General features: G+C 40.3%; 1 protein-coding gene across 2 annotated transcripts in view; it reads right to left on the bottom strand.

Moving 5' to 3' along the window:
* LOC136879179 (uncharacterized) overlaps positions 1 to 25760 on the bottom strand; it is a 96935-nt gene that overhangs the window by 4780 nt on the left and 66395 nt on the right. The window lies entirely within an intron of this gene.

Raw genomic sequence — 25760 nt, 5'->3', positions numbered from 1 at the left:
TTTGTCGACCTGGAAAAAGAATTCCACAAGGTTGACTGGAGAGTTCTCTTTAGGATGCTGAGGGAATATGTCGTGGAGTACAAGGACAGGAAGGTGGTATTCAGCCTGTACAGAGACGATGTCGCGGCGGTGAGGTGTGGGGAACACCAATAAGAAGCGAGCATCAAGCAAGGAGTACGACAGGACTGTTAACTATCACCTGTGCTGTTCCACGAGTACATACAGAGAGCACTAGATAAAGTCAGAGATAGGATTGGAACAATAGGAGGAATTAAGATCCAAGGACAATAAATAGACATGTCACGATTTGCCGACGATATCGCAGTATTTTCTGAAGATAAGGAACAGTTAGAAGTGACTCTGACGCAGATGGAAGACGCCCTCAGCATTTCCTACAACATGAAAATAAAAAAGTTAATTCTAGAGTTATGGTGGTCAGCAGAAATGGCACGGGGGCCCGGTGTTCGTTAGGTGGCGGGAGGCTAGAGACAGTACAGTCCTTCGCCTACCAGGGGAGTAAAGTCACATAGGATGGTAGGTCAAGGTCGGATGTTGTAAGCCGCATCCACCAGGCTAAAACCATCTTTAACAAGAAAGGGAACCTCTTTACAACTAGCAGCATTGACACGCACCTCCGAAAATATCTCGTCAGAACTTTTGTTTGGAATACGCTGCTGTATGGATGTGAGACTTAGATACTTGAAGAGAGAGAAAGGAAGATAATGAGTTAATTCAAGATGTTGTGTTGTCACAGGATACTCAATACCAGGTGTATGCATAAGTTTTTGCCGGTTTTTGTGGTAAAGAAAACACGCAATTTTCAAGAGAAATTCATTGTTTGTTTATTCCAAATACTGGCCATCGGCTTCAACACACTTCGCCCATCTTTTAGGTAAGTTACGAATACCAAGCCATAAAAACTGCTTATCTTTGCGGCGAAATATTCGTCGAGCCATTTTCCACCGTCCTCGAAATTGTTGAAGTGCTGCTCTGCGAGCGCGTGCCCCTTTGATACGAAGAGGTGATAGTCAGATGGCGCCAGGTCGGGGCAGTACGGCGGGTGCGGAAGATTTTTTTTTTTTGCTAGTTGCTTTACGTTGCACCAACACAGATAGGTCTTATGACGACGATGGGACAGGAAAGTGCTAGGAGTGGGAAGGAAGTGACCGTGGCTTTAATTAAGGTACAGCCCCAGCATTTGCCTGGTGTGAAAATGGGAAACCACGGGTGCGGAAGGATGTCCCATCCAAGCGATTTCCAAATGTCTTTGCTGTGTGAGACGGTGCATTGTCGTGTAACAAAATCACTTTGCCAAGTCTTGTGGCCCATTCCGGTCGTCTTTCGATCAATGCGAGATTTAAATTAATCATTTGTTGGCGATAGTGTTGTGCATTAACGGTTTTGCCGAGTTTCAAAAGTTCACAATGCCCAATACCGCTCTGGTCCCACCAGACACAAAGCATGGTCAGTAGTATAATGGGAGAGTTCTGGCGCCTCCTCCGCCGCACGCCTCCGCCCGCCTCCTCCTCCGCCGCCGCCTCCACCGCCGCCGCCGCCCGCGGGAAATTTGAATTTTGGCGGGAAATTTGAATTTTGGCGCGAGATTTGAATTTGTAAACAAAGCCACGTGCTTTTTGACAGCTGTCATCGACAACAACGCATCGCTAACCTCACTGCTGCCATCTTGACGGGCCTAAACCTCACTAGTGCCAACTTAACCTAACTAGCATGAGGTAAACAAAGCCACGTGTTTTTTGACAGCCACGTGCTTTTTGACAGACAACAACGCATCGCTAACCTCAGTACTGCCATCTTGACGGGCCTAAACCTCAGTAGTGCCAGCTTAACCTAACTAGTGCGAGATAAACAAAGCCACGTGCTTTTTGACAGCCACGTGCTTTTTGACAGATTTGTAAACAAAGCCACGTGCTTTTTGACAGCTCTCATCAACAACAACGCATCGCAAACCTCAGTACTACCATCTTGACGGGCCTAAACCTTAGTGGTACCAACTTAAACTAACTAGCATGAGGTAAACAAAGCCACGTGTTTTTTGACAGCCACGTGCTTTTTGACAGATTTGTAAACAAAGCCACGTGCTTTTTGACAGACAACAACGCATCGCTAACCTCAGTACTACCATCTTGACGGGCCTAAACCTCAGTAGTACCAACTTAACCTAACTAGCGCGAGATAAACAAAGCCACGTGCTTTTTGACAGCCACGTGCTTTTTTGACAGCTGTCATCCGCCATCTTTAAACTACAGAGCACCGTGCTGCCCTCTTTCGTCACCTGTCATCGGCAGTGCTGCCATCTTGACGGGCCTAAACCTTAGTGCTACCAACTTAACCTCACTAGCTCGAGATAAACAAATCCGCGTGCTTTTTTGATAGCTGTCATCCGCCATCTTTAATCTATAGAGCACAGTGCTGCCCTCTTTAGCTACTTACCTTTGAAATGTGGTGGCGGATAATTTGAAAAATGCTTTTCGACAAGCAGCCATCTTTAATCCAGAGAGAACAGTGCTGCCCTCTATGTGGTGGCGGCAAATTCCACGTGCGTGCACACATCATGTATCCATGATGCACACAGTACTAAACTTATTCCATTAGAATGTACAAAGTTCACATGTGTTTGTACTGCTATCTTAGCATAGCCTATGTGCATAAACTTAAAGCATAAAGAATAGTTATGTGTAAAAAATCTTGTGAACATAGCAGAGTGTTAACTACGTAGGTGTAGACATTGAACTTTACATGCTGAGGCAACATACTACGTGACCGTGACGTCACGACCACGTGCTCTTGTTTGGTAAACATAGCCACGTGCTTTTTTGACAGCTGTCTTCTTGACGAACCCTAACCTCACTTTGAAGGACAATAGAGCGTCGCTAACCTCACTGCTGCCATCTTTACGGCGGTAAACCTCAAGGCTGCCACCTTATGCATGTTATAGCGCGGAATTTAAAATCCAACAGCAGAACATTGTTAACCTCACTCTTGCCATCTTTACGGCGGTAAACCTCAAGGCTGCCACCTTATGCATGTTGTAGCGCGGAATTTAAAATCCAACAACAGAACATTGTTAACCTCACTCTTGCCATCTTTACGGCGGTAAACCTCAAGGCTACCACCTTATGCATGTTGTAGCGCGGAATTTAAAATCCAACAACAGAACATTGCTAAACTCTCTGCCATCATCTTGAAAAGTTCAGTGTTCCAAACACTAGTTCGAAAAACGTAACTCATCGCACCTCGGGGATTTTCCATTCCTTGTTCTGAACATGAAACCATTTACAAATAAAGATTAATTTTCTACACTTAACAAAGTACAAGCGTTCTTGCTGATAGCGATCGACGAGGTTGTTGCTCCTTTAGCCCTTTAGCCCATTAGCCCTTTAGCCCATTAGCCCTTTAGCCCTTTAGCCCATTAGCCCTTCAGCCAATTAGCCCTTCAAGGAATGTGCGGTAAGGAGGAGGAAGAGTCCTTTCATCCTTTTTGCCCTTCTGATAAGATGTAACCCCTGGGTTCCATACCCTATCACGATTTTTTTTCAGCCATGTTTATGCGATAACTTGTTCGACTGATTTTTACACACAAGACGAATGATGGAAGGTAAATAATTTGAAGTTATACTTTGGCTATATCGTTTACCGAGCGAGTTAGCTGCGCAGTATGGGTACAGTGTGTTTTTGATTTTTACACTATGCAAATCATTGAAGTTGTAGTTTTGCAATATTGCTTACTGAGCGAGTTAGCTACGCGATATGTGCACAGTGTGTTTCCATAGTTTTTGATTTTACACTAAGCAAATCATCAAAATTGTACTTTTGCTCTGAACACATCAAACAATGTTCTGATCATATGTTGAGGTTAACAACATCGATTACAGTGTTCGATTCTAGTCTTGTTATGTTTCATTCTGATCTTCTTAGAACAAGGGTACCCCCTAACATGTTCTAAACACATGTTGTATTGAGTACAGTGTTCGATTCTAGTCTTGATCACTTATTTCGTGTTCTGAACACATCGATCAATGTTCTGATCACATGTTGTATCGAGTACAGTGTTCGATTCTAGTCATGATCACTTATTTTGTGTTCTGAACACATCAATCAATGTTCTGATCACATGTTGAAGTTAACAACATCGATTACAGTGTTCTATTCTAGTCTTGTTATGTTTCAATCTGATCTTCTTAGAACAAGCGTATCCCCTGACATATTCTAAACACATGATGTATTGAGTACATTGTTCGATTCTAGTCTTGATCACTTATTTTGTTTTTCTGAACGCATCAATCAATGTTCTGATCACATGTCGTATCGAGTACAGCGTTTGATTCTACTCTTCTTATGTTTCGAAAGTCTAAACATGCATAATAATGTTATCGCTGCACACGCTTGCCTTCGCGATGCAGGTTTAAACTTGTTCGATATAAAGCTATGCCTTGACATAAGAGGCGGAGGAGGAGGTAGAGAAGGAGGAGGGGGAGGAGGAGGAGGAGGAGGAGGAGGAGGAGAATGATAAGACCTTAACAGCCTATGTATAGTCGCCATTGTTTTTAAAGATGATAGCTGTCAAAAGAATTTTTCAAATTATCCACCACCACATTTCAGCTAAAGAGGGCAGCAGGGTGCTCTGTTGATTAAGCACATAGAATTTCAAATTGCCCTCCACCACATGCATAACAGCAGCTGTTATCTTGCGCAGTAGCCTCTAAGCTAGCTTTCTTCATAAGAGTAGCCGCCATCTTGTGCGAGCACCCCTAGGCCGTCTCATAAGGAGCTATGTATAGTCACCATTTTGTGTCTGCCATCTTGCGTAAGCATCCCTAGGACGTCTCAAGGCATCTTGTTTCTCATAAGAGCAGCCACCATCTTGTAGAAATAGATAGCTGCGAATGCCAAAGGGCTTAAGTAGGAATCGAACCGTTGATCTCATCATTAGACTATGTTTTTTCTTGTTCCTGATACTACGAACCTACGTATTAGGCGGAAAAATTTTGTCCGTTTTGCTCTACGATGCATCGTTTTCGAGATATTTAACATTTTGCATTTAAGCCTCCAAATTTAATGAATCGAACCTGCGCGGTACGTTATACTCTCTACCATAGCTAGACCTGATCATGTTACGAAGACTCGCTTCAATTCAAGCTAAAACAGAGCAAATGCCAAAGGGCCTAAGTAGGAACCGAACCGTTGATCTCATCATTAGACTATGATTTTCTTGTTCCTCATACTGCGAACCTAGGTATTAGGCAGAAAAATTTTGTCCGTTTTGCTCTACGGTGCACCGTTTTCGATATATTTAACATTTTGCATTTAAGCCCTAAATTTAATGAATCGAACTATCACGACACGTTAGCCTCTAAGCTAAGAGTAGCAACTATCTTGCGCAAGCACCCTTAAAGCGTCTCATAAGGAGTTATGTATAGCTGCCATCTTGTGTCCGCCATCTTGCGCAAGCATCCTTAGGGCGTCTCAAGCCATCTTGTGCAAGGACCCTTAAGCCATCCCATAAGATCAGCCGCTATCTTGCGCAAGCATCCCTAGGGTATCTCATAAGGAGCCATGTATAACTGCCATCTTGCGCAAGCATCCCAAGGGCGTCTCATAAGAACCTGTGTATAGCAGCCATCTTGCGTAAGCACCCTTAAGGAGTCATGTATAGCCACCATCTTATGCAATTAGCGTCGAGAGAGGGCTGCTGTAGAATTTTTCTTTTTAAATTATCCGCCACCACTTTTCAAAGGTATCTAGCTAAAGATGGCAGCACCGCGGATGACAGGTGACGAATTTACATCTACTACGATAAAGAGGGCAGCACGGTGCTCTCTGTATTAAAGTTGGCGGATGACAGCTGTCAAAAAAGCACATGGCTATGTTTACCAAACAAGAGCACGTGGAATTTGCCGCCATCACATTTCAAACTAAAGAGGGCAGCACTATGCTCTGTTGATTAAAGATGGCGGATGGTAGCTGTCGAAAAAGCACGTGAGTTTGTTTCCAAACAAGAGCACGTGGAATTTTTCAATTTGCCGCCACCACATTTCAAAGGTATCTAGCTAAAGATGGCAGCACGGTGCTCTCTTGATTAAAGATGGCGGATGATAGCTAACAGAACTTTTCAAATTGCCCGCTACTACGTGCTTAAGGTAGTAGCCATAAAGAGGGCAGCACGGTGTTCTGTGGATTAAAGATGGCGGATGACAGGTGATGAAATTGCCCGCATGATAGTAGCACAGTGCTCTGTTGATTAAAGATGGCGGATGACAGCTGCACGTGGCTTTGTTTCCAAACAAGAGCACGTGGAATTTACCACCACCACATTTCAAACTAAAGAGGGCAGCACTGTGCTCAAAGATGGCAGATGACAGCTGTCAAAAAAGCACGTGAGTTTGTTTTCAAACAAGAGCACGTGGAATTTGCCGCCACCACATAGAGGGCAGCACTGTTCTCTCTGGATTAAAGATGGCTGCTTGTCGAAAAGCATTTTTCAAATTATCCGCCACCACATTTCAAAGGTAAGTAGCTAAAGAGGGCAGCACTGTGCTCTATAGATTAAAGATGGCGGATGACAGCTATCAAAAAAGCACGCGGATTTGTTTATCTCGAGCTAGTGAGGTTAAGTTGGTAGCACTAAGGTTTAGGCCCGTCAAGATGGCAGCACTGCCGATGACAGGTGACGAAAGAGGGCAGCACGGTGCTCTGTAGTTTAAAGATGGCGGATGACAGCTGTCAAAAAAGCACGTGGCTGTCAAAAAGCACGTGGCTTTGTTTATCTCGCGCTAGTTAGGTTAAGTTGGTACTACTGAGGTTTAGGCCCGTCAAGATGGTAGTACTGAGGTTAGCGATGCGTTGTTGTCTGTCAAAAAGCACGTGGCTTTGTTTACAAATCTGTCAAAAAGCACGTGGCTGTCAAAAAACACGTGGCTTTGTTTACCTCATGCTAGTTAGTTTAAGTTGGTACCACTAAGGTTTAGGCCCGTCAAGATGGTAGTACTGAGGTTTGCGATGCGTTGTTGTTGATGAGAGCTGTCAAAAAGCACGTGGCTTTGTTTACAAATCTGTCAAAAAGCACGTGGCTGTCAAAAAGCACGTGGCTTTGTTTATCTCGCACTAGTTAGGTTAAGTTGGCACTACTGAGGTTTAGGCCCGTCAAGATGGCAGTACTGAGGTTAGCGATGCGTTGTTGTCTGTCAAAAAGCACGTGGCTGTCAAAAAACACGTGGCTTTGTTTACCTCATGCTAGTTAGGTTAAGTTGGCACTAGTGAGGTTTAGGCCCGTCAAGATGGCAGCAGTGAGGTTAGCGATGCGTTGTTGTCGATGACAGCTGTCAAAAAGCACGTGGCTTTGTTTACAAATTCAAATCTCGCGCCAAAATTCAAATTTCCCGCCAAAATTCAAATTTCCCGCGGGCGGCGGCGGCGGCGGCGGAGGCGGCGGCGGAGGAGGAGGCGGGCGGAGGCGTGCGGCGGAGGAGGCGCCAGAACTCTCCCATTATACTACTATGGTCTTCTTGCCGAAGCGATTTGGCCTTAATGTTGAAGGACCGGCTTCGCCAGGCGACAGCCACGATCGGTTTTTCAAAATAAATCCATTTTTCGTCACGCGTCACAATGCGGTACAGAAATAATTTTCTTTCGTGGCGTTGAAGCAGCATTTCACAAGGGACTTTGCAATTTTCCATTTGCCGTGCATTCAAATCGTGTGGGACCCATTTACCGAATTTACTGATCTTCTTCATAGCTCGTAAACATCTGCTGGTTGTTTCTTGCGACACATTTAATGATTGTGCGAATTGCTGTTGAGTTTGAGCTGGGTCATCATCCAGTAACGCCTGTAATTGCTCGTCGTCGCATTTTTGTGTTCTACCAGAGTGCGCGCTGTCTTTCACATTGAAATCACCATGTTTAAATTGTCGAAACCATGTCTCACATGTTCTAATCGATGGGAAGTGTTCACCATATGTTTCTACCAGCAAGCAAAGACTTTCCACAGCCATTTTCTTATTAAATAAGAAAAGCAATGCGTGCCACAAATGTTCTTTTTCAGGCACAAACGTCGACATGATCACTGAACGATACAACACAGACGTTAGTGTTTGGCGGACTCAACTTGTGTTAATGCCAGACGAACAAACTGACATGTATTTCAAATTCATACGCTGCGTAATGTTCGCTGGCGCCATCTCTTAGTGAAACCGGAAAAGACTTACGCATACACCTGGTGTAATCCTGGTGGAGAAGTAATCGCCTGATGAGGTACTGCGGAGGATAGAGGAAGAATCACCGTGCCTCTGCAAAATCATCCAAACCTGAAGAACCATTTGAATAGAATATATGTTAAGACACGATGGTCTACAACACATACAGTTCAACTGGTGGGATAGTTTATATCTATATAAATAAAATTGTTTCTGTTTGTCTGTTTGTCTGTCTGTTTGTCTGTTCCACCATCACGTCGAAACGGCTGGATAGATCTCAACCAAACTTCATATTTAGAGTATACTGACCCCGGGGAAGGTTTCGATATGCATATCATTTTAAAATCTTTGAAACGACGGGGGTTTTATAGGAAAAACGGTTTTCCTCCATTTTCTCTTATACTATTACTAGCAAATGTACCCGTGCTTCGCTACGGTATTCTGCATTGTATACGAATATTGAAGTAAATACTGTACATGCAGTAAATAAGATTGTTTTAAAATAGCATGTCTCTTAGCGTTATCCGAGAAACAATATGCAGAGGTCCCCATACGTTGTTTCCAGTGTAAAGTGCTTGTTACGGATTTGTGATGATAACGACAGGCTCACTTCCCTACTGCGATTCACAATCGAGTTGGGAAGTTTACATTATAATTGCAGGCCCCATTGCCTACTGCGCGGTCACAATCTATTTGGGGAGTTTCCGTTACAATTGCAGGCCCCCTTTCCTACCTCCAGACATATTACAAATTGAAGAGTTTTTATTATAATGGCAGGAAACTTCCCTACAACCAGTCAAAATTGAGTTGTGCAGTTATCATTATAATGATAGGCCCCTTTTCCAACTGCCAGCCAGCTTCCTGCCAGTCACACCAAGTTGATGAGTTTCCATCAAAATAGCAGGCCAGTATGCCTAATGCCAGTCACATTTTAGATGGGTACATCTGTTTATAACTGCGGAAACGCTTGCCTACAGCCAAAGACTGTATGCTGCATGCTCCCTTGCCTTCTGAAAGTCAAATCGAGAAGTGAATTATTCATTACAATGGTAGGCCTGCCTCATTAATGCCAGTTACACAGGAATTGGAGAAGGACTCCATTCCTACTGCCAGTCATAGTCGGTGTGCGGAGTACTGATTACAATAGCAGACACACCCTTTCTCGATCGCTACAAAATCGACATCAGTGAATATATATAGTTCGACATACGAAAGTATGTGCTTGTTTACAATATTGCAGACCTTCATTTACAGAGTAACTGCTTCTAAACGGTACATCATATCGAGAAAAGATTGTACCATAAGACGCCGGATTTAGCGGCCTAAATTGCTGGTCATATGATATCTCATCTATTCATGGGTCAGATTGAGTTAGAAACTTGGGTAAAATTTGTGTAAGATTATCTCACATTGCATTGCTTTTCGGATAATTAAGTGACAGCTACATACATAGCATTTGGCTCACATATGGCTACTGGGTGGACCAATTTTCGTGTAGAGTATGATGATTCTATCTTTCCTCTAAGTGATGGAAGGTATGAATTATGTATGTGAAAAGTACTACTTTACTTAAGATCGAGAAATAGAGAAAAGTCAAACGTAAAATGGATATAAATACGACAAAAAGTCGTACGACCAAGGTTGTAGATCACTCGAAATTGAACGGGGATTGTGCCATCCGTTATGTGATGATACTTCCCGAAGGTCTGCACCATCATTAAAATTGCCTCCATATTTCGATATTCTTCGGGATAGAAAGGGAAAAATTTAAAGCTCTTGGAAGTTTTCCGCCCGTTACAGGCTAAGTCGTAAAATTTTGCCAAATTTCAGTTTTCTTTCTCGACTGGCAGATTATGCCGCAATCTGGGTTTTCAGTGAGAAGTGTAAAAAGTAGAACTTTCAAGATACTAAACCAAAAAATATGCAGATGATCATTATTACCCCTTAAGCGTGTAGCTGTACGAAAATTTCGACAAAATAGTCTATGTACAGGCACACAGTAGTTACGATTTTATTTACATAGATAAATAAGGAACCTGCTCCACGTACAACACCTTTTGGGCTATATCCGCTGGACTTAACCGGAAAAACGGACCGTTTATGATATCTCCCTTATTAATCCTCCTGTCGAAAAAATGCACATGAAAAAAAGTTTTAGAGATGGAATTCCATCATGTTTGGTCGATTTCCAGTCAGGTTGGTCTTGTACTGTATATATTCTGGAAGAGTAAAATCACCATTTCGGTTCCCTATAAACCGCCAGTCCATTCCGGGAACATGAAATGTTATTGACGATTAACACCTACCGTTGGACAGGTGGATGTTAATATAAAGTTTGACTCAAATATCTTCAGTAGTTTTCAAGTTGTAAAACATACGCTTTACACGCACCCGCTCTTGAGTTAAGTCCGGTGGGACTTGTACCGGAAAACGGTCCGTTAATGATATCTCCCTTATTAATCCTCGTATTGAAATGATGCACATGAGGAAAAAGGCCTAGAAATGAATTTCCATTACGGCAGCTAAATTTACATTAAGTTTGGTTGCAAAATGACGGTTTCGGTTTCGTATAATCCCCCAGTCAATTCAGGGATTCAGAAACAATACTTGCCCTAAAACCTACCAAAGGACAGATGGATTCTAAATATCAAGTTTGGTGGAAATATATCCAGTAGTTTCCAAGTTTTAGACAAACAGACAAACAAACAAACAGACAGACACCAAAACAGAATATATGCAGATGGTCATTATTACACCTGAAACGGATAACTGTACGGAAATTTCGCCAAAATTGTCAATGTACAGACATACTCTAGAAGTGTAGACCTTTATTTCGATAGTTACTGCTTTGCAACTGTACGACGTATCTACAAACGGACTTCACCATCAGACGCCCCTTTCAGTGCTCTACATGGTTGGTCCTATGACATCTTCTCGTATCTCCTTTATTTATGGGTTAGATTGAGTTAGAGTCATTGAATGGGGTGAAATCTTGTACAGTTTTTGAATGCTACTTTATATTTTTGATTCTCATGTGACAGCTAGAATCATAAAATTTGGCTATAACATTGCCAATGGTCATGTCAATGTGCGTGCCGAATGTCATGATTCTACCTTTCCTATAAGTGTGCCAAATGATAACATATACGTGTAAAAGTACAAAATCAACTTGTGTTTAATGTATTAGGGATAGAAATACGACGAAAAGTCACAGGACAAAAGTTGTAGATCTCTCCAAAATGAAACGCAATTTGCTTTGTGACTTTTGATACGACTTACTGATTAGGCACCAATTACCCCGAAACGAAGGTCTGCACCGCCGTTAAAATTGCATCCATATTTCGGAATTTTCCTGGGCCAGAAGTTATACATTTGCATAGCTTAGAATATTTCCTCAAAGGAAAGAGTGTACAGCATTCGGGATTAGCACTCGCATACATACGTGGTAATTAAGGAAGAAAGTAATACAGTTTAGTAAGTTGAAATTAATAGAAAATAGATTATAACAGAGGACATCCGGATGACGACAAATATATAAATACCAAGTGAATGTATTGGAAAATCAAATGCTCCTCAATAAATTATGCCGGAGTGAGTTATGGATATAAGAAAGCGGTAATCGGAGAGAAATTTAGGCGCAGGGATTCTTAAGTAATCAGATAAGAAGATGAATATTTGTGTTATTACTTATGCTATTCGAGGACGGTTATAACCTCCAATGATATTCCGCCAATATCCCGCAGAATGGCCGATTGACGACTCTCTTGCTTTCTACCCAAGGAACAACCACGAATTTAAAGGAATGATGAGGAAAATGACAATACGTTACTTCCCTGCTGGCAAGCAGTCAGAGACGTTGCCATGGTAACCCATATATTCGTTATCGCTCTGTCGGTCCCTCAATGCCGAGCATGGTATCGGCAGAAAATAGTAAATTTCTCCGTCATTTGAAGAGTAAGGTAAATTATGAACACAACGAAAGTTGTTTGTGATGAGAGATATACATCGCTCCAGCCCGACTTGCTTTTATATATATATAGATGACGGATAAGCATGAGCACGTTGAAAAGTGCAGACTTCCCCTTCGAGATTCATATCTCCTAAACGGTTTATGATATTAAGAAACGGTTTGCGCCATCAGACGCCTCATTTATCGCTCTACATGTTTGTTTCTAAACCATTTCCCCATATCTCCCATATTAAGGGGGTAAATTGAGTTCAAAGTTTGAATAGGGTGAAATTTGGGTGCATTTTTAACATTTTACATTACATTTTGCCTACTTATGTATAAGCTAGAATCATGAAATTTGGTACACATATGTCCCTTAATCGTGCCAATGTGCGTACACAACGTGATGATCCTATCATTCTTATATACTTGTAAAAATCACCAAATTTACGAACAATCCAGAAATACGGCCAAATTTGACGTATAAGGGAGAGAGATACGACAAAATGTCACAGGACCAACGTTGTAGATCACTCCGAATTGAAGGGACATTGTGCCATCCGTTTTGTGATACGACTTACCGTTTAGCCAAAAAATAGCTCAAAAGGAATGTCTGCACAGTCATTAAAATTGCCTCTATATTTCGATATCTTTGGGGGTAAAAAGTGAAAAATTTGAACATCTTGGAATTTTCCCGTCGGTTAGGGACCAAAAGCTATAATTTCACCAAATTTCAATTGTCTACCTCGTCTCGCAGGTTGTGCCGCCATCTTGATTTGGGGGGATGGGGCATAAAAATGAGGAAATTCCCGAAAATTTTTAAGCCCACGAAACCTATAGGTTATCGTTTTGGATATACTATACGACTGTGTTCTTATGCTGAGCCCAAAATTTGAGCCCCCCCAGCGTGCCCCCTTCAGGGAATTTTGAGAATTTGCGATTTTTCTAGGGATCCTGGGGTCATCAGTTTCCCTCGTACCAAGTTTCAAATTTCTGAGATTTCTGGAAGTGCCTCATTAATTCACGTCTTTTTTCATTTTTAAATATTTATATATACATCGCTCCAGCCCGACTTGCTTTTATATATATAGATGACGGATAAGCATGAGCACGTTGAAAAGTGCAGACTTCCTCTTCGAGATTCATATCTCCTAAACGGTTTATGATATTAAGAAACGGTTTGCGCCATCAGACGCCTCATTTATCGCTCTACATGTTTGTTTCTAAACCATTTCCCCATATCTCCCATATTAAGGGGGTAAATTGAGTTCAAAGTTTGAATAGGGTGAAATTTGGGTGCATTTTTAACATTTTACATTACATTTTGCCTACTTATGTATAAGCTAGAATCATGAAATTTGGTACACATATGTCCCTTAATCGTGCCAATGTGCGCACACAACGTGATGATCCTATCATTCTTATAAGTGTGTCAAACAATAAAATATACTTGTAAAAATCACCAAATTTACGAACAATCCAGAAATACGGCCAAATTTAACGTATAAGGGAGAGAGATACGACAAAATGTCACAGGACCAAAGTTGTAGATCACTCCGAATTGAAGGGACATTGTGCCATCCGTTTTGTGATACGACTTACCGTTTAGCCAAAAAATAGCTCAAAAGGAATGCATGCACAGTCATTAAAATTGCCTCTATATTTCGATATCTTTGGGGGTAAAAGGTGAAAAATTTGAACATCTTGGAATTTTCCCGTCGGTTAGGGACCAAAAGCTATAATTTCACCAAATTTCAATTGTCTACCTCGTCTCGCAGGTTGTGCCGCCATCTTGATTTGGGGGGATGGGGGATAAAAATGAGGAAATTCCCGAAAATTTTTAAGCCCACGAAACCTATAGGTTTCGTATATACTATACGACTGTGTTCTTATGCTGAGCCCAAAATTTGAGCCCCCCCAGCGTGCCCCCTTCAGGGAATTTTGAGAATTTGCGATTTTTCTAGGGATCCTGGGGTCATCAGTTTCCCTCGTACCAAGTTTCAAATTTCTGAGATTTCTGGAAGTGCCTCATTAATTCACGTCTTTTTTCATTTTTAAATATTTATATATACATCGCTCCAGCCCGACTTGCTTTTATATATATAGATGACGGATAAGCATGAGCACGTTGAAAAGTGCAGACTTCCCCTTCGAGATTCATATCTCCTAAACGGTTTATGATATTAAGAAACGGTTTGCGCCATCAGACGCCTCATTTATCGCTCTACATGTTTGTTTCTAAACCATTTCCCCATATCTCCCATATTAAGGGGGTAAATTGAGTTCAAAGTTTGAATAGGGTGAAATTTGGGTGCATTTTTAACATTTTACATTACATTTTGCCTACTTATGTATAAGCTAGAATCATGAAATTTGGTACACATATGTCCCTTAATCGTGCCAATGTGCGCACACAACGTGATGATCCTATCATTCTTATAAGTGTGTCAAACAATAAAATATACTTGTAAAAATCACCAAATTTACGAACAATCCAGAAATACGGCCAAATTTAACGTATAAGGGAGAGAGATACGACAAAATGTCACAGGACCAAAGTTGTAGATCACTCCGAATTGAAGGGACATTGTGCCATCCGTTTTGTGATACGACTTACCGTTTAGCCAAAAAATAGCTCAAAAGGAATGTCTGCACAGTCATTAAAATTGCCTCTATATTTCGATATCTTTGGGGGTAAAAAGTGAAAAATTTGAACATCTTGGAATTTTCCCGTCGGTTAGGGACCAAAAGCTATAATTTCACCAAATTTCAATTGTCTACCTCGTCTCGCAGGTTGTGCCGCCATCTTGATTTGGGGGGATTGGGGATAAAAATGATTAAATTCCCGAAAATTTTTAAGCCCACGAAACCTATAGGTTATCGTTTTGGATATACTATACGACTGTGTTCTTATGCTGAGCCCAAAATTTGAGCCCCCCCAGCGTGCCCCCTTCAGGGAATTTTGAGAATTTGCGATTTTTCTAGGGATCCTGGGGTCATCAGTTTCCCTCGTACCAAGTTTCAAATTTCTGAGATTTCTGGAAGTGCCTCATTAATTCACGTCTTTTTTCATTTTTAAATATTTATATATACATCGCTCCAGCCCGACTTGCTTTTATATATATAGATGACGGATAAGCATGAGCACGTTGAAAAGTGCAGACTTCCTCTTCGAGATTCATATCTCCTAAACGGTTTATGATATTAAGAAACGGTTTGCGCCATCAGACGCCTCATTTATCGCTCTACATGTTTGTTTCTAAACCATTTCCCCATATCTCCCATATTAAGGGGGTAAATTGAGTTCAAAGTTTGAATAGGGTGAAATTTGGGTGCATTTTTAACATTTTACATTACATTTTGCCTACTTATGTATAAGCTAGAATCATGAAATTTGGTACACATATGTCCCTTAATCGTGCCAATGTGCGCACACAACGTGATGATCCTATCATTCTTATAAGTGTGTCAAACAATAAAATATACTTGTAAAAATCACCAAATTTACGAACAATCCAGAAATACGGCCAAATTTAACGTATAAGGGAGAGAGATACGACAAAATGTCACAGGACCAAAGTTGTAGATCACTCCGAATTGAAGGGACCTTGTGCCATCCGTTTTGTGATACGACTTACCGTTTAGCCAAAAAATAGCTCAAAAGGAATGTCTGCACAGTCATTAAAATTGCCTCTATATTTCGATATCTTTGGGGGTAAAAAGTGAAAAATTTGAACATCTTGGAATTTTCCCGTCGGTTAGGGACCAAAAGCTATAATTTCACCAAATTTCAATTGTCTACCTCGTCTCGCAGGTTGTGCCGCCATCTTGATTTGGGGGGATGGGGGATAAAAATGAGGAAATTCCCGAAAATTTTTAAGCCCACGAAACCTATAGGTTATCGTTTTGGATATACTATACGACTGTGTTCTTATGCTGAGCCCAAAATTTGAGCCCCCCCAGCGTGCCCCCTTCAGGGAATTTTGAGAATTTGCGATTTTTCTAGGGATCCTGGGGTCATCAGTTTCCCTCGTACCAAGTTTCAAATTTCTGAGATTTCTGGAAGTGCCTCATTAATTCACGTCTTTTTTCATTTTTAAATATTTATATATACATCGCTCCAGCCCGACTTGCTTTTATATATATAGATGACGGATAAGCATGAGCACGTTGAAAAGTGCAGACTTCCTCTTCGAGATTCATATCTCCTAAACGGTTTATGATATTAAGAAACGGTTTGCGCCATCAGACGCCTCATTTATCGCTCTACATGTTTGTTTCTAAACCATTTCCCCATATCTCCCATATTAAGGGGGTAAATTGAGTTCAAAGTTTGAATAGGGTGAAATTTGGGTGCATTTTTAACATTTTACATTACATTTTGCCTACTTATGTATAAGCTAGAATCATGAAATTTGGTACACATATGTCCCTTAATCGTGCCAATGTGCGCACACAACGTGATGATCCTATCATTCTTATAAGTGTGTCAAACAATAAAATATACTTGTAAAAATCACCAAATTTACGAACAATCCAGAAATACGGCCAAATTTGACGTATAAGGGAGAGAGATACGACAAAATGTCACAGGACCAAAGTTGTAGATCACTCCGAATTGAAGGGACATTGTGCCATCCGTTTTGTGATACGACTTACCGTTTAGCCAAAAAATAGCTCAAAAGGAATGTCTGCACAGTCATTAAAATTGCCTCTATATTTCGATATCTTTGGGGGTAAAAAGTGAAAAATTTGAACATCTTGGAATTTTCCCGTCGGTTAGGGACCAAAAGCTATAATTTCACCAAATTTCAATTGTCTACCTCGTCTCGCAGGTTGTGCCGCCATCTTGATTTGGGGGGATGGGGGATAAAAATGAGGAAATTCCCGAAAATTTTTAAGCCCACGAAACCTATAGGTTATCGTTTTGGATATACTATACGACTGTGTTCTTATGCTGAGCCCAAAATTTGAGCCTCCCCCAGCGTGCCCCCTTCAGGGAATTTTGAGAATTTGCGATTTTTCTAGGGATCCTGGGGTCATCAGTTTCCCTCGTACCAAGTTTCAAATTTCTGAGATTTCTGGAAGTGCCTCATTAATTCACGTCTTTTTTCATTTTTAAATATTTATATATACATCGCTCCAGCCCGACTTGCTTTTATATATATAGATGACGGATAAGCATGAGCACGTTGAAAAGTGCAGACTTCCTCTTCGAGATTCATATCTCCTAAACGGTTTATGATATTAAGAAACGGTTTGCGCCATCAGACGCCTCATTTATCGCTCTACATGTTTGTTTCTAAACCATTTCCCCATATCTCCCATATTAAGGGGGTAAATTGAGTTCAAAGTTTGAATAGGGTGAAATTTGGGTGCATTTTTAACATTTTACATTACATTTTGCCTACTTATGTATAAGCTAGAATCATGAAATTTGGTACACATATGTCCCTTAATCGTGCCAATGTGCGCACACAACGTGATGATCCTATCATTCTTATAAGTGTGTCAAACAATAAAATATACTTGTAAAAATCACCAAATTTACGAACAATCCAGAAATACGGCCAAATTTAACGTATAAGGGAGAGAGATACGACAAAATGTCACAGGACCAAAGTTGTAGATCACTCCGAATTGAAGGGACGTTGTGCCATCCGTTTTGTGATACGACTTACCGTTTAGCCAAAAAATAGCTCAAAAGGAATGTCTGCACAGTCATTAAAATTGCCTCTATATTTCGATATCTTTGGGGGTAAAAAGTGAAAAATTTGAACATCTTGGAATTTTCCCGTCGGTTAGGGACCAAAAGCTATAATTTCACCAAATTTCAATTGTCTACCTCGTCTCGCAGGTTGTGCCGCCATCTTGATTTGGGGGGATGGGGGATAAAAATGAGGAAATTCCCGAAAATTTTTAAGCCCACGAAACCTATAGGTTATCGTTTTGGATATACTATACGACTGTGTTCTTATGCTGAGCCCAAAATTTGAGCCCCCCCAGCGTGCCCCCTTCAGGGAATTTTGAGAATTTGCGATTTTTCTAGGGATCCTGGGGTCATCAGTTTCCCTCGTACCAAGTTTCAAATTTCTGAGATTTCTGGAAGTGCCTCATTAATTCACGTCTTTTTTCATTTTTAAATATTTATATATACATCGCTCCAGCCCGACTTGCTTTTATATATATAGATGACGGATAAGCATGAGCACGTTGAAAAGTGCAGACTTCCTCTTCGAGATTCATATCTCCTAAACGGTTTATGATATTAAGAAACGGTTTGCGCCATCAGACGCCTCATTTATCGCTCTACATGTTTGTTTCTAAACCATTTCCCCATATCTCCCATATTAAGGGGGTAAATTGAGTTCAAAGTTTGAATAGGGTGAAATTTGGGTGCATTTTAAACATTTTACATTACATTTTGCCTACTTATGTATAAGCTAGAATCATGAAATTTGGTACACATATGTCCCTTAATCGTGCCAATGTGCGCACACAACGTGATGATCCTATCATTCTTATAAGTGTGTCAAACAATAAAATATACTTGTAAAAATCACCAAATTTACGAACAATCCAGAAATACGGCCAAATTTGACGTATAAGGGAGAGAGATACGACAAAATGTCACAGGACCAAAGTTGTAGATCACTCCGAATTGAAGGGACATTGTGCCATCCGTTTTGTGATACGACTTACCGTTTAGCCAAAAAATAGCTCAAAAGGAATGTCTGCACAGTCATTAAAATTGCCTCTATATTTCGATATCTTTGGGGGTAAAAAGTGAAAAATTTGAACATCTTGGAATTTTCCCGTCGGTTAGGGACCAAAAGCTATAATTTCACCAAATTTCAATTGTCTACCTCGTCTCGCAGGTTGTGCCGCCATCTTGATTTGGGGGGATGGGGGATAAAAATGAGGAAATTCCCGAAAATTTTTAAGCCCACGAAACCTATAGGTTATCGTTTTGGATATACTATACGACTGTGTTCTTATGCTGAGCCCAAAATTTGAGCCTCCCCCAGCGTGCCCCCTTCAGGGAATTTTGAGAATTTGCGATTTTTCTAGGGATCCTGGGGTCATCAGTTTCCCTCGTACCAAGTTTCAAATTTCTGAGATTTCTGGAAGTGCCTCATTAATTCACGTCTTTTTTCATTTTTAAATATTTATATATACATCGCTCCAGCCCGACTTGCTTTTATATATATAGATGACGGATAAGCATGAGCACGTTGAAAAGTGCAGACTTCCTCTTCGAGATTCATATCTCCTAAACGGTTTATGATATTAAGAAACGGTTTGCGCCATCAGACGCCTCATTTATCGCTCTACATGTTTGTTTCTAAACCATTTCCCCATATCTCCCATATTAAGGGGGTAAATTGAGTTCAAAGTTTGAATAGGGTGAAATTTGGGTGCATTTTTAACATTTTACATTACATTTTGCCTACTTATGTATAAGCTAGAATCATGAAATTTGGTACACATATGTCCCTTAATCGTGCCAATGTGCGCACACAACGTGATGATCCTATCATTCTTATAAGTGTGTCAAACAATAAAATATACTTGTAAAAATCACCAAATTTACGAACAATCCAGAAATACGGCCAAATTTAACGTATAAGGGAGAGAGATACGACAAAATGTCACAGGACCAAAGTTGTAGATCACTCCGAATTGAAGGGACATTGTGCCATCCGTTTTGTGATACGACTTACCGTTTAGCCAAAAAATAGCTCAAAAGGAATGTCTGCACAGTCATTAAAATTGCCTCTATATTTCGATATCTTTGGGGGTAAAAAGTGAAAAATTTGAACATCTTGGAATTTTCCCGTCGGTTAGGGACCAAAAGCTATAATTTCACCAAATTTCAATTGTCTACCTCGTCTCGCAGGTTGTGCCGCCATCTTGATTTGGGGGGATGGGGGATAAAAATGATTAAATTCCCGAAAATTTTTAAGCCCACGAAACCTATAGGTTATCGTTTTGGATATACTATACGACTGTGTTCTTATGCTGAGCCCAAAATTTGAGCCCCCCCAGCGTGCCCCCTTCAGGGAATTTTGAGAATTTGCGATTTTTCTAGGGATCCTGGGGTCATCAGTTTCCCTCGTACCAAGTTTCAAATTTCTGAGATTTCTGGAAGTGCCTCATTAATTCACGTCTTTTTTCATTTTTAAATATTTATATATACATCGCTCCAGCCCGACTTGCTTTTATATATATAGATGACGGATAAGCATGAGCACGTTGAAAAGTGCAGACTTCCTCTTCGAGATTCATATCTCCTAAACGGTTTATGATATTAAGAAACGGTTTGCGCCATCAGACGCCTCATTTATCGCTCTACATGTTTGTTTCTAAACCATTTCCCCATATCTCCCATATTAAGGGGGTAAATTGAGTTCAAAGTTTGAATAGGGTGAAATTTGGGTGCATTTTTAACATTTTACATTACATTTTGCCTACTTATGTATAAGCTAGAATCATGAAATTTGGTACACATATGTCCCTTAATCGTGCCAATGTGCGCACACAACGTGATGATCCTATCATTCTTATAAGTGTGTCAAACAATAAAATATACTTGTAAAAATCACCAAATTTACGAACAATCCAGAAATACGGCCAAATTTAACGTATAAGGGAGAGAGATACGACAAAATGTCACAGGACCAAAGTTGTAGATCACTCCGAATTGAAGGGACATTGTGCCATCCGTTTTGTGATACGACTTACCGTTTAGCCAAAAAATAGCTCAAAAGGAATGTCTGCACAGTCATTAAAATTGCCTCTATATTTCGATATCTTTGGGGGTAAAAAGTGAAAAATTTGAACATCTTGGAATTTTCCCGTCGGTTAGGGACCAAAAGCTATAATTTCACCAAATTTCAATTGTCTACCTCGTCTCGCAGGTTGTGCCGCCATCTTGATTTGGGGGGATGGGGGATAAAAATGAGGAAATTCCCGAAAATTTTTAAGCCCACGAAACCTATAGGTTATCGTTTTGGATATACTATACGACTGTGTTCTTATGCTGAGCCCAAAATTTGAGCCCCCCCAGCGTGCCCCCTTCAGGGAATTTTGAGAATTTGCGATTTTTCTAGGGATCCTGGGGTCATCAGTTTCCCTCGTACCAAGTTTCAAATTTCTGAGATTTCTGGAAGTGCCTCATTAATTCACGTCTTTTTTCATTTTTAAATATTTATATATACATCGCTCCAGCCCGACTTGCTTTTATATATATAGATGACGGATAAGCATGAGCACGTTGAAAAGTGCAGACTTCCTCTTCGAGATTCATATCTCCTAAACGGTTTATGATATTAAGAAACGGTTTGCGCCATCAGACGCCTCATTTATCGCTCTACATGTTTGTTTCTAAACCATTTCCCCATATCTCCCATATTAAGGGGGTAAATTGAGTTCAAAGTTTGAATAGGGTGAAATTTGGGTGCATTTTTAACATTTTACATTACATTTTGCCTACTTATGTATAAGCTAGAATCATGAAATTTGGTACACATATGTCCCTTAATCGTGCCAATGTGCGCACACAACGTGATGATCCTATCATTCTTATAAGTGTGTCAAACAATAAAATATACTTGTAAAAATCACCAAATTTACGAACAATCCAGAAATACGGCCAAATTTGACGTATAAGGGAGAGAGATACGACAAAATGTCACAGGACCAAAGTTGTAGATCACTCCGAATTGAAGGGACATTGTGCCATCCGTTTTGTGATACGACTTACCGTTTAGCCAAAAAATAGCTCAAAAGGAATGTCTGCACAGTCATTAAAATTGCCTCTATATTTCGATATCTTTGGGGGTAAAAAGTGAAAAATTTGAACATCTTGGAATTTTCCCGTCGGTTAGGGACCAAAAGCTATAATTTCACCAAATTTCAATTGTCTACCTCGTCTCGCAGGTTGTGCCGCCATCTTGATTTGGGGGGATGGGGGATAAAAATGAGGAAATTCCCGAAAATTTTTAAGCCCACGAAACCTATAGGTTATCGTTTTGGATATACTATACGACTGTGTTCTTATGCTGAGCCCAAAATTTGAGCCTCCCCCAGCGTGCCCCCTTCAGGGAATTTTGAGAATTTGCGATTTTTCTAGGGATCCTGGGGTCATCAGTTTCCCTCGTACCAAGTTTCAAATTTCTGAGATTTCTGGAAGTGCCTCATTAATTCACGTCTTTTTTCATTTTTAAATATTTATATATACATCGCTCCAGCCCGACTTGCTTTTATATATATAGATGACGGATAAGCATGAGCACGTTGAAAAGTGCAGACTTCCTCTTCGAGATTCATATCTCCTAAACGGTTTATGATATTAAGAAACGGTTTGCGCCATCAGACGCCTCATTTATCGCTCTACATGTTTGTTTCTAAACCATTTCCCCATATCTCCCATATTAAGGGGGTAAATTGAGTTCAAAGTTTGAATAGGGTGAAATTTGGGTGCATTTTTAACATTTTACATTACATTTTGCCTACTTATGTATAAGCTAGAATCATGAAATTTGGTACACATATGTCCCTTAATCGTGCCAATGTGCGCACACAACGTGATGATCCTATCATTCTTATAAGTGTGTCAAACAATAAAATATACTTGTAAAAATCACCAAATTTACGAACAATCCAGAAATACGGCCAAATTTAACGTATAAGGGAGAGAGATACGACAAAATGTCACAGGACCAAAGTTGTAGATCACTCCGAATTGAAGGGACATTGTGCCATCCGTTTTGTGATACGACTTACCGTTTAGCCAAAAAATAGCTCAAAAGGAATGTCTGCACAGTCATTAAAATTGCCTCTATATTTCGATATCTTTGGGGGTAAAAAGTGAAAAATTTGAACATCTTGGAATTTTCCCGTCGGTTAGGGACCAAAAGCTATAATTTCACCAAATTTCAATTGTCTACCTCGTCTCGCAGGTTGTGCCGCCATCTTGATTTGGGGGGATGGGGGATAAAAATGAGGAAATTCCCGAAAATTTTTAAGCCCACGAAACCTATAGGTTATCGTTTTGGATATACTATACGACTGTGTTCTTATGCTGAGCCCAAAATTTGAGCCCCCCCAGCGTGCCCCCTTCAGGGAATTTTGAGAATTTGCGATTTTTCTAGGGATCCTGGGGTCATCAGTTTCCCTCGTACCAAGTTTCAAATTTCTGAGATTTCTGGAAGTGCCTCATTAATTCACGTCTTTTTTCATTTTTAAATATTTATATATACATCGCTCCAGCCCGACTTGCTTTTATATATATAGATGACGGATAAGCATGAGCACGTTGAAAAGTGCAGACTTCCTCTTCGAGATTCATATCTCCTAAACGGTTTATGATATTAAGAAACGGTTTGCGCCATCAGACGCCTCATTTATCGCTCTACATGTTTGTTTCTAAACCATTTCCCCATATCTCCCATATTAAGGGGGTAAATTGAGTTCAAAGTTTGAATAGGGTGAAATTTGGGTGCATTTTTAACATTTTACATTACATTTTGCCTACTTATGTATAAGCTAGAATCATGAAATTTGGTACACATATGTCCCTTAATCGTGCCAATGTGCGCACACAACGTGATGATCCTATCATTCTTATAAGTGTGTCAAACAATAAAATATACTTGTAAAAATCACCAAATTTACGAACAATCCAGAAATACGGCCAAATTTGACGTATAAGGGAGAGAGATACGACAAAATGTCACAGGACCAAAGTTGTAGATCACTCCGAATTGAAGGGACATTGTGCCATCCGTTTTGTGATACGACTTACCGTTTAGCCAAAAAATAGCTCAAAAGGAATGTCTGCACAGTCATTAAAATTGCCTCTATATTTCGATATCTTTGGGGGTAAAAAGTGAAAAATTTGAACATCTTGGAATTTTCCCGTCGGTTAGGGACCAAAAGCTATAATTTCACCAAATTTCAATTGTCTACCTCGTCTCGCAGGTTGTGCCGCCATCTTGATTTGGGGGGATGGGGGATAAAAATGAGGAAATTCCCGAAAATTTTTAAGCCCACGAAACCTATAGGTTATCGTTTTGGATATACTATACGACTGTGTTCTTATGCTGAGCCCAAAATTTGAGCCTCCCCCAGCGTGCCCCCTTCAGGGAATTTTGAGAATTTGCGATTTTCTAGGGATCCTGGGGTCATCAGTTTCCCTCGTACCAAGTTTCAAATTTCTGAGATTTCTGGAAGTGCCTCATTAATTCACGTCTTTTTTCATTTTTAAATATTTATATATACATCGCTCCAGCCCGACTTGCTTTTATATATATAGATGACGGATAAGCATGAGCACGTTGAAAAGTGCAGACTTCCTCTTCGAGATTCATATCTCCTAAACGGTTTATGATATTAAGAAACGGTTTGCGCCATCAGACGCCTCATTTATCGCTCTACATGTTTGTTTCTAAACCATTTCCCCATATCTCCCATATTAAGGGGGTAAATTGAGTTCAAAGTTTGAATAGGGTGAAATTTGGGTGCATTTTTAACATTTTACATTACATTTTGCCTACTTATGTATAAGCTAGAATCATGAAATTTGGTACACATATGTCCCTTAATCGTGCCAATGTGCGCACACAACGTGATGATCCTATCATTCTTATAAGTGTGTCAAACAATAAAATATACTTGTAAAAATCACCAAATTTACGAACAATCCAGAAATACGGCCAAATTTAACGTATAAGGGAGAGAGATACGACAAAATGTCACAGGACCAAAGTTGTAGATCACTCCGAATTGAAGGGACATTGTGCCATCCGTTTTGTGATACGACTTACCGTTTAGCCAAAAAATAGCTCAAAAGGAATGTCTGCACAGTCATTAAAATTGCCTCTATATTTCGATATCTTTGGGGGTAAAAAGTGAAAAATTTGAACATCTTGGAATTTTCCCGTCGGTTAGGGACCAAAAGCTATAATTTCACCAAATTTCAATTGTCTACCTCGTCTCGCAGGTTGTGCCGCCATCTTGATTTGGGGGGATGGGGGATAAAAATGAGGAAATTCCCGAAAATTTTTAAGCCCACGAAACCTATAGGTTATCGTTTTGGATATACTATACGACTGTGTTCTTATGCTGAGCCCAAAATTTGAGCCCCCCCAGCGTGCCCCCTTCAGGGAATTTTGAGAATTTGCGATTTTTCTAGGGATCCTGGGGTCATCAGTTTCCCTCGTACCAAGTTTCAAATTTCTGAGATTTCTGGAAGTGCCTCATTAATTCACGTCTTTTTTCATTTTTAAATATTTATATATACATCGCTCCAGCCCGACTTGCTTTTATATATATAGATGACGGATAAGCATGAGCACGTTGAAAAGTGCAGACTTCCTCTTCGAGATTCATATCTCCTAAACGGTTTATGATATTAAGAAACGGTTTGCGCCATCAGACGCCTCATTTATCGCTCTACATGTTTGTTTCTAAACCATTTCCCCATATCTCCCATATTAAGGGGGTAAATTGAGTTCAAAGTTTGAATAGGGTGAAATTTGGGTGCATTTTTAACATTTTACATTACATTTTGCCTACTTATGTATAAGCTAGAATCA

This window comes from Anabrus simplex, chromosome 8 (genome assembly GCF_040414725.1).
Source record: "Anabrus simplex isolate iqAnaSimp1 chromosome 8, ASM4041472v1, whole genome shotgun sequence".
NCBI lineage: Eukaryota > Metazoa > Arthropoda > Insecta > Orthoptera > Tettigoniidae > Anabrus > Anabrus simplex.
This window is presented reverse-complemented; position numbering and strand designations above follow the sequence as displayed.